Source organism: Tiliqua scincoides, chromosome 11 (genome assembly GCF_035046505.1).
Source record: "Tiliqua scincoides isolate rTilSci1 chromosome 11, rTilSci1.hap2, whole genome shotgun sequence".
Classification (NCBI taxonomy): Eukaryota; Metazoa; Chordata; class Lepidosauria; order Squamata; family Scincidae; genus Tiliqua; species Tiliqua scincoides.
The window spans coordinates 10,181,017-10,190,089 of NC_089831.1; the positions used below are offsets into that span (position 1 = coordinate 10,181,017).

The following is a 9,073-nucleotide window of genomic DNA, read 5'->3' on the forward strand; positions in this document are numbered from 1 at the left end:
TGTATCAAAGGGGGGGGAGCATTTTTTTTCCATTTGGGGGGGGGATTTCTTATTTGGGAATACTCTATTAAATAAAAAAAAATAGCCTGCCAAAATCAGTGAAAAGGTGGACTGATTTGGGAGAGGGGAGAATTGGGGTCTTGGAAAAGATGGTGATGGTCTCCTCTCTTTCTTTCAACAGGACACCTTGTTGCAGCTGAGAATGGTTGTTCTTGGTTGGCAACCTTCAGTCTCAAAAGACTATGGTATAAGCCTACAGCACCCGGTATTCCCAGGCAGTCTCCCATCCAAGTACTTACCAGGCCTGACCCTGCTTAGCTTCCAAGATCAGACGAGATCAGGCATGTGCAGGGTAACAGTTGCTTCCACTGCTTGTTTATAGGCCATGTTCTTCTGTTTCAGGGTGCACTAGACTAGCCTATCAAATAGGCCACATGATGTCCTGGTGCACTCCAGGATAGAATGTAGTGCTCAGCAAAAGACATATGCAAGCAGTGTTTTCACCACAACTGCTTGTAGAAGCACAAGTTTCAAGGTCAAAGAAAGAGAAGAATGTGTCGCTACTGCTGTTAAATCCTTCAAACCCCCCCCCCCACTTTCTGATTTTTGTGGATAGCCCAGACATGAAAGCCATGCACCCCACTATTTTGTCCAGAATGTTTGAGACCAGATACAAATATGAGGGGGGGGGGACAAGTTTGTTTGCTTTTCCCCCCAATTAAAAAACAATAATATAAAGCACGTCACCCTGCACATGCCTGTTCTCATCTGATCTCAGAAGCTAAGCAGGGTCAGGCCTGGTTAGTACTTGGATGGGAGACCACCTGGGAATACCGGGTGCTGTAGGCTTATACCACAGTCTTTCGAGACTGAAGGTTGCCAACCAATATAAAGCAGTGTTTCTCAACCAGTGGTGCAGGTACCACCAGTAGTACTTGAGGTGCTGTGTCTGGTGGTACTTGCAGGACCCCCAGACACGTGCCACCCAGTAGCAAGACCAGGAATGTGATGCAACAAACAGCGGTAGGAGACTCAGCTCAGTGGACAAAGCTCCAAAGCATCTTTCTCATGCCCGAAAAAGCCCTCCCGTTCACCCTGAGCCTCTTACCGGTGTTTGTACCGTTGCATTTGGCCTCCAAACCCAGAAGTAACTGGTAGTGACTTCATCATCAGTTACTTCTGGTGGTATTTTGAACAGATGGACCATGTGAAGGGGTACGGTGGAGGACAAACCTTGAGAAACACTGGTTGGCAACCTTCAGTCTTGAAAGACTATGGTATAAGCCTACAGCATCTGATATTCCCAGGTGGTCTCCCATCCAAGTACTAACCAGGCCTGACCCTGCTTAGCTTCCAAGATACAAAGGAAACTGTGGCATGTGTTTTGTAACCCATTTTAGGTCAGAGTATGGCACAATTGTGGGTCATGACCAGTTGAGTACCACTGTTCAAATACCTTGTTGAACCACAAGTACACAGTCCCCATATATCCATCACACCCAAACAATGCCTTTTACGTGGTGTTTTTTAATTGTTCTCTCCCCTTACCTCCTCCCCAGCAATGTTGTCCTTCAGTGAGGATAACAATTTCAATGAAGTCTTTCTTTCTTTAATACCCCTTTTTTTTGGGGGGGGGGATAATTAATTTCCCTTGGAGCAAAACTTCTTGGGAAAACCAAAATGACCACCACAAAGTTGACAGACCATTGAACTCCCCACACAAAAGAAGATCCCCTCCAAAAGAATAGCAGAAGAGGGGATTGGACCGGTCCTTTTCAGGACAGAGAATATGAGGTTCCCATCCTCCAATAACCACAAGCAAGACCACCTTAATGTGGCAGGCAGTGGGACTTTTTGCAACTGGGCCAAGCACCAATTGGCTATTCTGTTTCCAATTCATCTTTGCTAAGTTGAAGTTGCTGTCATTTTTTTGCATTAGATACATCCTCCTATATTAACGTCAAGTGACTTATTGTTTGTTTCAAGAAATGACTCGCCGTCTGAGACAACATTATCCTTTCAGATTCAAGAGAAATATGTTTATCAGCATATTGAGAAAATGCTGTCATTCTATAGAGGGCTACATTCTCAGCCTGCTCAGTGCTGAGTGCTCAGTGCTTATTTATCAGCCTGCTCAGTGCTGAAGCACATACAAAATCATCCAGGATGTGCATTTTTCTCCCCCTTAGCAGACAAGAGAAATCCACGACTAGAAGAAGCACGATCAGAACTCTCTTCCCTTGCGCGGGTATTTATGACAATGGCTCCTGTGCTTTTAAAGCATAACCCATTGTCAGTAACGCACAGTGAGGAATTTGGTACAGCGACAGCACCGTAATTCAGCTAGAAATTAAATTTCCAAAGCCTTGAAGCTGCAAACACCATTTGCAGCTTACAGATTTGAAATAGCTTTGAGCACACACTGAGCACCGGCAGTTGCGTGCCTACCATAGACCTGCCTGGGGCAAATGCCCCAGGCGCTGGCCTCTGGGACCCCGTGGAAGCCTCTCTAAGACTCCCAACGGGGGCAGAAACTGTGTTTCTGGTTTGTCAGAAGAACAGTTTATAGACAGAGGTTTCCCCAGCGCGGGAGGAGGTCGCGCAAGGTTCTGTGAGCCTCTGGTGAGTGGAGAGGGTTTTGCCTGGGGAGCGGCGGTGATAGCCCACAGAGGGGGGAGCCATCGCGGAGCTTTGCCCTGGGCATGGGGCTGCGGAGGTCTGCAGCTGAGCACCGGGACCCACTTTTTAGAACGAGAATCTGTCAGGACCCACCGGAAGTGATGTCATGACCGGAATTGACAGCATCAAGCAGGAACATTTTTAACATTCCTAGACTGCAATCCTATCCACGCTTACCCAGGAGTAAGTCCCATTTACTATCATTGTTGAAAGGATATATAAATAGCTTGTTAAAAGTACCAGTCTGTAACATTTCCCCAAACGCAGTCACGTACCATGGGAGTATCTCAAGAGGCTTCCTTCTAGCTATCTGTTCCAATTTGGCCACATCCCTACACAATTTGTAGTCCTTCCAGAGGTGTCTCTCATGGTATAGCATGTACCGGCAGTGCTTTTTTCATTCTGAAATCTGCAAATGTTATGACTCAATTGTACGAATGAGAAATTGAGATGGAGGGAGACACTGGCTTTTCCAGGAGCGAATGATGAACTGAATGATACACAAAAGAGGAGAGTTGACTGATGAGGTTATTCATGTTCTTTGACTCCATGCTGCTTCTGAATAAGTGATGCACCTTTGGTTATCCCAACAGTAAGATATCTTTGAACCTTATTTTTTCTTCCCCCAAGCAAGAAACATCTGGAAGAGTCGGACAGTGTGGGGGGTCTGGGTTTTTTTCTAAAAATTGGAGCGTCGGGTAGACTTCTTTGTAGACAGAAGGGCCATCTGGCAAGGATGCTTTCTTCCCATCCCATATTACAACACACATGTAATTATTCCTCAGAACTAGCCATATCCCTGGGATCTGTGAGGTAAGGAAATGAAGGCTGCAATCCTATCCACATTGCCCAGAGAATAAGCCCCATTGACTATAATGGGGCTTACTTCGGAGTAGACATGCATAAGATTGGTCTCTAACTGTAACAAATCCACTTATTAATTAGAGATGGGTGAACCTCACTCTTCTCCCATTAAATGAACTTAGAAATAACATGATTTCTTGGAGGGGGGGACATGAACTACACACCGCAAAATAGCAAGGAAACAAATCATCCAACCCAATACAAACACTGGACATGATCACCTCACCTCCACCCTTCCCACTAGCCTTCCAAACAACTCCAAATGAGCATTTTGGGGTCCAACCCTAACACTGCCCTGCCAGATCTAGCATCCCAATGGTGGAGGGCGCTTTATGGCAATCGCAAACAACCAGATGGCAGAACCACCAGCCTGCTAGAGGTGAGGCCAGAGAAGACCCATGTAGAGTGACAGCCAGAAGAAGGCCAATAAATGTAAGTCAACAGGGGAGGCGAGTTGGAGAAGGTGGAACAAAGGTGGAACGGGGATGGATCAGGTCTGGAAAGGGGGTGGGTTCAGCGGTAGTAGCAGCTGAATCCAAACCCCCTCTCTGCACCTGATCCCATGGCCTGGGTCCACATAGATCTGCATCGGCAATTTTGCTGGCACAGTTTCGAGTAGACACCCTGGGCCATGGAGCCTTTCCCAGAGGAAACCTCCAGGACTCAGCAGGATTCGGCATGAGCCATTTTGGCATGCCGGAATCAGCGGAGGAGAAAGCATAGGCTGGAGCTGTTACTCATTAGTTGCCCCAGCATCAGCAGTGGATGGGAAACGCTGAGGGAACTGTGAGTAAAGGGCTTACTTGGGCTCCTTATTCTCTCCCTTGCATGGCAATGTTCAGCAAAGCAGGTACGGTGCTCTGGTGGCTGCCGGGTGTGAGTGACGATGCATGGAGATCAGGGTGCCAGCAGGGAATGTCAAAACCGAGAAACATCAGGAGTTTGGTTCTGTGCATTTTGGAAAGGGGTTGGTGATTTACCCGACTTGGAAATGTTCTCTGTGAAAAGACGGTCCTCAAAATAAGGGACATCTGGCAACCCTAGAATAACTGCTCTTAAATAAATCATGTGTGCAAGGCAGGAATCTTAGCCTAGATTAGCATTTGAGTTGCTCAAAAACATTATACAAGTTGGCACATGCAATCTCTTCTCTGTGTAGGTAGCACAGAGGTAGGTAGGTAGTACACTGAAGGTAGCATCCGATCTCCTGCATTTTGGGTGGGGAGTGTGTGATAAAAGCGGGGGGGGGGGAAGCAATCATGGAAGATTCCGGAACTCAGTGAAGGGGCATGAACTGTGCACATCAAAGCTTCCAAGTTCCATCCCTGGCATCAAGAGCACTAGAAATTCCAGATCTAGGGTAACTAGTAGTGTCAGCCCTGCACTGGACCCCCGCCCCATGGCATCTCTGCCCTTTTATTGGGCAGTTCCATGGTCACTAAAGCAGAGACTTCTGTAGTTGTCCCAGCCACTTGGGCCCTCTGATGGTCATGGGTCCTCAGCCAGTGCCCCTCCTGGCCAACCCACGACTCCACCCAACGAGATGATCCACTTATCAACTGGGCAGCCCAATCCTAAATAAATTCATGTGCAGCGATGTAGCAGCGATAGTGTGGTCTGTGCTGCATCCCAAGGGGGAATGTGGGTAGCTGGAGGTCTCCTGGGGGTAAAGGGCATTTGTCCCCTTGCCCCTGGGTAATCCCGAGCAGCTACAACAAATAAACTTGAGCAAGTCCATATTGATCCATATAAGTGGATAAGGCCCAGGAAGAGGGTTACGATACAATATGCCCCAGTGCTGCCTATCCCACCCCCTCCCGGACCCAATTTCCCATCACACTCCCATTGCCACCCTCTCCAGCCCATACCACCCTTTCTGAAGGCTTTCTGATGGCCACAAATTACGTCTGGTTGTCAGTCCCAAACAGCAAGTTGCCATTTTTGACCTCCCAGAGCCCTCTGAAGGTCTCAGAAGTGCCACTCTGGTTGTGTGTGTCCAAGTCCAGCCTCCACTCACACCCCACAGTTTCAGAACCTGTGGTTAATTAAAACCACAGGTCCCAAATCTGTGGGTAAGGCCCTGTATTAAGCTAATTCCTAAACAGGTGAGATTATTATTAACAGTATTTATATACTGCTTTTCAACTAAGTTCACAAAGCGGTTTACAGAGAAAAATCAAATAACTAATGGCTCCCTGTCCCAAAAGGGCTCACAATCTAAGAAGATGCAAAAAAAACACCAGCAGACAGCCACTAGAAAAGACACTGCTGGGGTGAGGTGGGCCAGGTACTCTCCCCCTGCTAAAAAGAGGAGCACCTACTTGAAAAAGTGCCTCTTACCCAATTAGATGTGCATTTGCCTTCTTATGTTCGTACCTCTGTTGTCAATCAACCATGTCTTTCAGCATATAATATTTTCCCCCTCCAATGATTTTAGGAAAAAAACAAAAAACTGTCCCTAAAGGGGAAGTGTCTTTCTAATCTTATCAGAACATCCCTGCCCTGTCCTTATACCTCGTGTAGGTCTTTTTTTTTTTTTTTTTTCATCCTTCTCTTTTATGTGCCTGACTGCTCAAGCATGCCGCCGGCATGTGTCTCCAATAATTCATTATTGTCTAAATAGAAAGCCAAGTACCAGTGAAGGGTGGAAGGTCTTATGGGGGCTTTCAGTCACACAGTGTTTCAAACAATATGTCGGGTTGTAGACGCAAGCGAGCGGGTGGATGCTGAAAATAGTTCAGCTCTGTCTGTGTCTAAGGGAGTGTTATTTTTTGGCTGTCGGTCAGTGCTGCTTTCACATGAATGGTCAGCCTGGTTGCCAGTTAGCCTGACCGGGCAAAAATCAGCGCCTGTTGATGTCTGGGGTGGGATGCCAACTGCCATTCTTCTGTAACCATCACTCCTCCTCCCGCTTCCTGGGTTTGGAAAGGAGAAAGGGAGCAGAGGAAGTGCAGAGGAATTAAAAAGTGACCCCTCCCCCACACTTCCTTTTTTATTTCCATTCATAAAAATTAATACCCAAGCCCCATGAGAAGGGAGTGCTGGGGATAATTTGTACCCAGGCCCAAGGCCAAAAGGAGCCCTAGAAATTCCCGGAGGTCTTACATTTTCTGATCTCACCAGGACTTGCCACCCACACAGCAAACTGGGAAGGGGGAGTTACCATGGGCAGGTGGAAGCGGCTGCTTCTGTAAGCCATAAGCACCAGGCCAAGTAATGCATGCGTGACACTCAACAACACAGTGTTAAATCTGGGAGGAAACTGGCCTGCTACAGCACCTCTTTGGCTTGTGGATTCGCTTACAATGAAGGAGCTTATAGGAGCTCAGGGACGCAGCTGCAGGGCTACGGCGGCTGCAGGAGTCAGCCTTGGTGCACACGGGACACTTTCCATTCTAGTGCGAGCCAACATAGGATGATTTGCTAATTTTCTGCAATGATCTTCTATATTTAAAAAGATTTTGGAGAGACTTAGGCCAAAAGAGTTTTGATACGACAATAAACTTCTCAGATGGATTCTCCACATCCATAGGTTAATAAAGCATTTCTCTGGGGGCTGGGACCCACTTGGCAAAATCGTGACCCGATTTCTGGTGAGTCCCGCAGAGCCTCCAATGAAAATGCAGGCGATGGAAAGATCAGATAGCTAATTGCCTCCATTCTGAAAGCTGTTCAAAAATCCACTGCTAACTGCCCTGCAAAGAGCTGAGCAGCTGCAGTTGGCAAGCTTGTGTAAATATAGGGAGAGCAATGATTTAGCACAGTGCTTCTCACACATTTAGCACCAGGGCCCACTTTTTAGAATGAAAATCTATCAGGACCCACTATGACCGGGAGTGACATAATCAAGCAGAAATTTTTTTAACAATCCTAGGCTGCAATCCTATCCACAGTTACCCAGGAGTAAGTCCCATTTTCTATAATTATAAGATTATACATAGTAGCTTGTTAAAAGTACAGGTCTGGAACATTTCCCCAAATGCAGTAACATACCATGGTAGCACCAAGTCTAAAATATTACAAATAAAATATTGAAATGAATGGGGACCCACCTGAAATGGGCTTGTGACCCACCTAGTGGGTCCCGACCCACAGTTTCAGAAACACTGACTTAGAATGTTTTTTTTTTTTTTTCTGGTATGTCACATAACTGAGCCCCTCAAGCCTTGAGGCTATTAAGTAGAGCTGCCTCATTACGAGAAATGGTACGAGGAATTATGAGATAGATAGATAGATAGATAGATAGATAGATAGATAGATAGATAGATAGATAGATAGAGCTTGTAAATAAATAAAAAAATACTTCTTTCTAGATCATCTTTGTTAAAAGTCTCATGAAACTAGGTGGGTCACACTTAGAGTGTTATTTTAAAAAGTGGGCCCTGGTGCCAAAAAGTCTGGGAACCACTGGGTTAATATATTTTGCTCAATGCACATTTTGAAGCAAATTTTGAGATCCTTCCTCAGGCAAAACATCTGTCAAATTTCCAAGGAAGCTGAAGAAGTTCTGCTGACAAACCTAGGAAAAAAAAAAGTTTAGGAGAGCTTTTTTTTTTTTAAATCACTCTCTTAAAAAAATCCCCAAGTTCTTCCACCAGTTGAGATACTTCACTTCATACATCTCACTCTCTCTCTCTCTCTCTCTCTCTCTCTCTCTCTCTCTCTCTCTCTCTCCCCAGCTTCCATATTTGCTTGCACAAAAGCAGATTCACCCCTAGACTCCGGAGTCATACTATTTAATGATTCTTGTAAATGTTTGGATACCTGCAAAAAAAAAAAAGCTTCACCAACAGCCTATGTGTGTGCATGCTCTCGCTTCCAGCTGGAATATATTTTTGAGCTTCCTGTCTCAGACACAAGCCTGCAGATTGAGGGATAATTTGTCAGGAGAATCATCACCAGCGAGCAACATATTTACTTCCTGTCGCAAATGCAGCTCCCCTGCATTTTTTGCAGAACAAAAGCAGAAGCCTGTTAACGGTTCTTGTGGAACTACCTTTCCAAGACAGCTTTACGGGCCATATTTCAAAGGATCATGGTTAATTGTATGCACAGGCCCATAAAGACGACTGGCACTAAAGAACAATCAGGGAAGGCAACAGGTGTCAACCATGGTCCTCTTTGGTGGATCTGTCAGCAACTGTTATCCTGCACATGCCCAATCTCATCTGATCTCGGAAGCTAAGCAGGGTCAGGCCTGGTTAGTACTTGGATGGGAGACCGCCTGGGAATACTGGGTGCTGTAGGCTTATACCATAGTCTTTCGAGACTGAAGGTTGCCAACCAACCAAGTCCGAAATGGCCAATGGCTGACACGAATTTGGGGCCATGACAGGCTTTGTTGGCGTTTCACAGCTGTAAGGGGTTACTTAATCCGGCAGCTCTTGGCAGTGATGAGAAGGAAGGAGGAAGCCTGCTTTACAGCCAAATGTCTTGGGTAGCACTTTACGGCGCATTGCCAAATGGCATGTGCAAGGTTTGAAAAGACTTCCCATCTGCACCTCTACTTCTGTTTATGCAGTTGGGCTCC

General features: G+C 46.2%; 2 pseudogenes; both read left to right on the plus strand.

The window, feature by feature from the left end:
- Positions 1 to 731: 731 nt before the first annotated feature.
- LOC136662906 (5S ribosomal RNA) lies at positions 732 to 849 on the plus strand (annotated as a pseudogene).
- Positions 850 to 8,675: 7,826 nt separating this feature from the next.
- On the plus strand, positions 8,676 to 8,792 carry LOC136662721 (5S ribosomal RNA; annotated as a pseudogene).
- Positions 8,793 to 9,073: the final 281 nt, after the last annotated feature.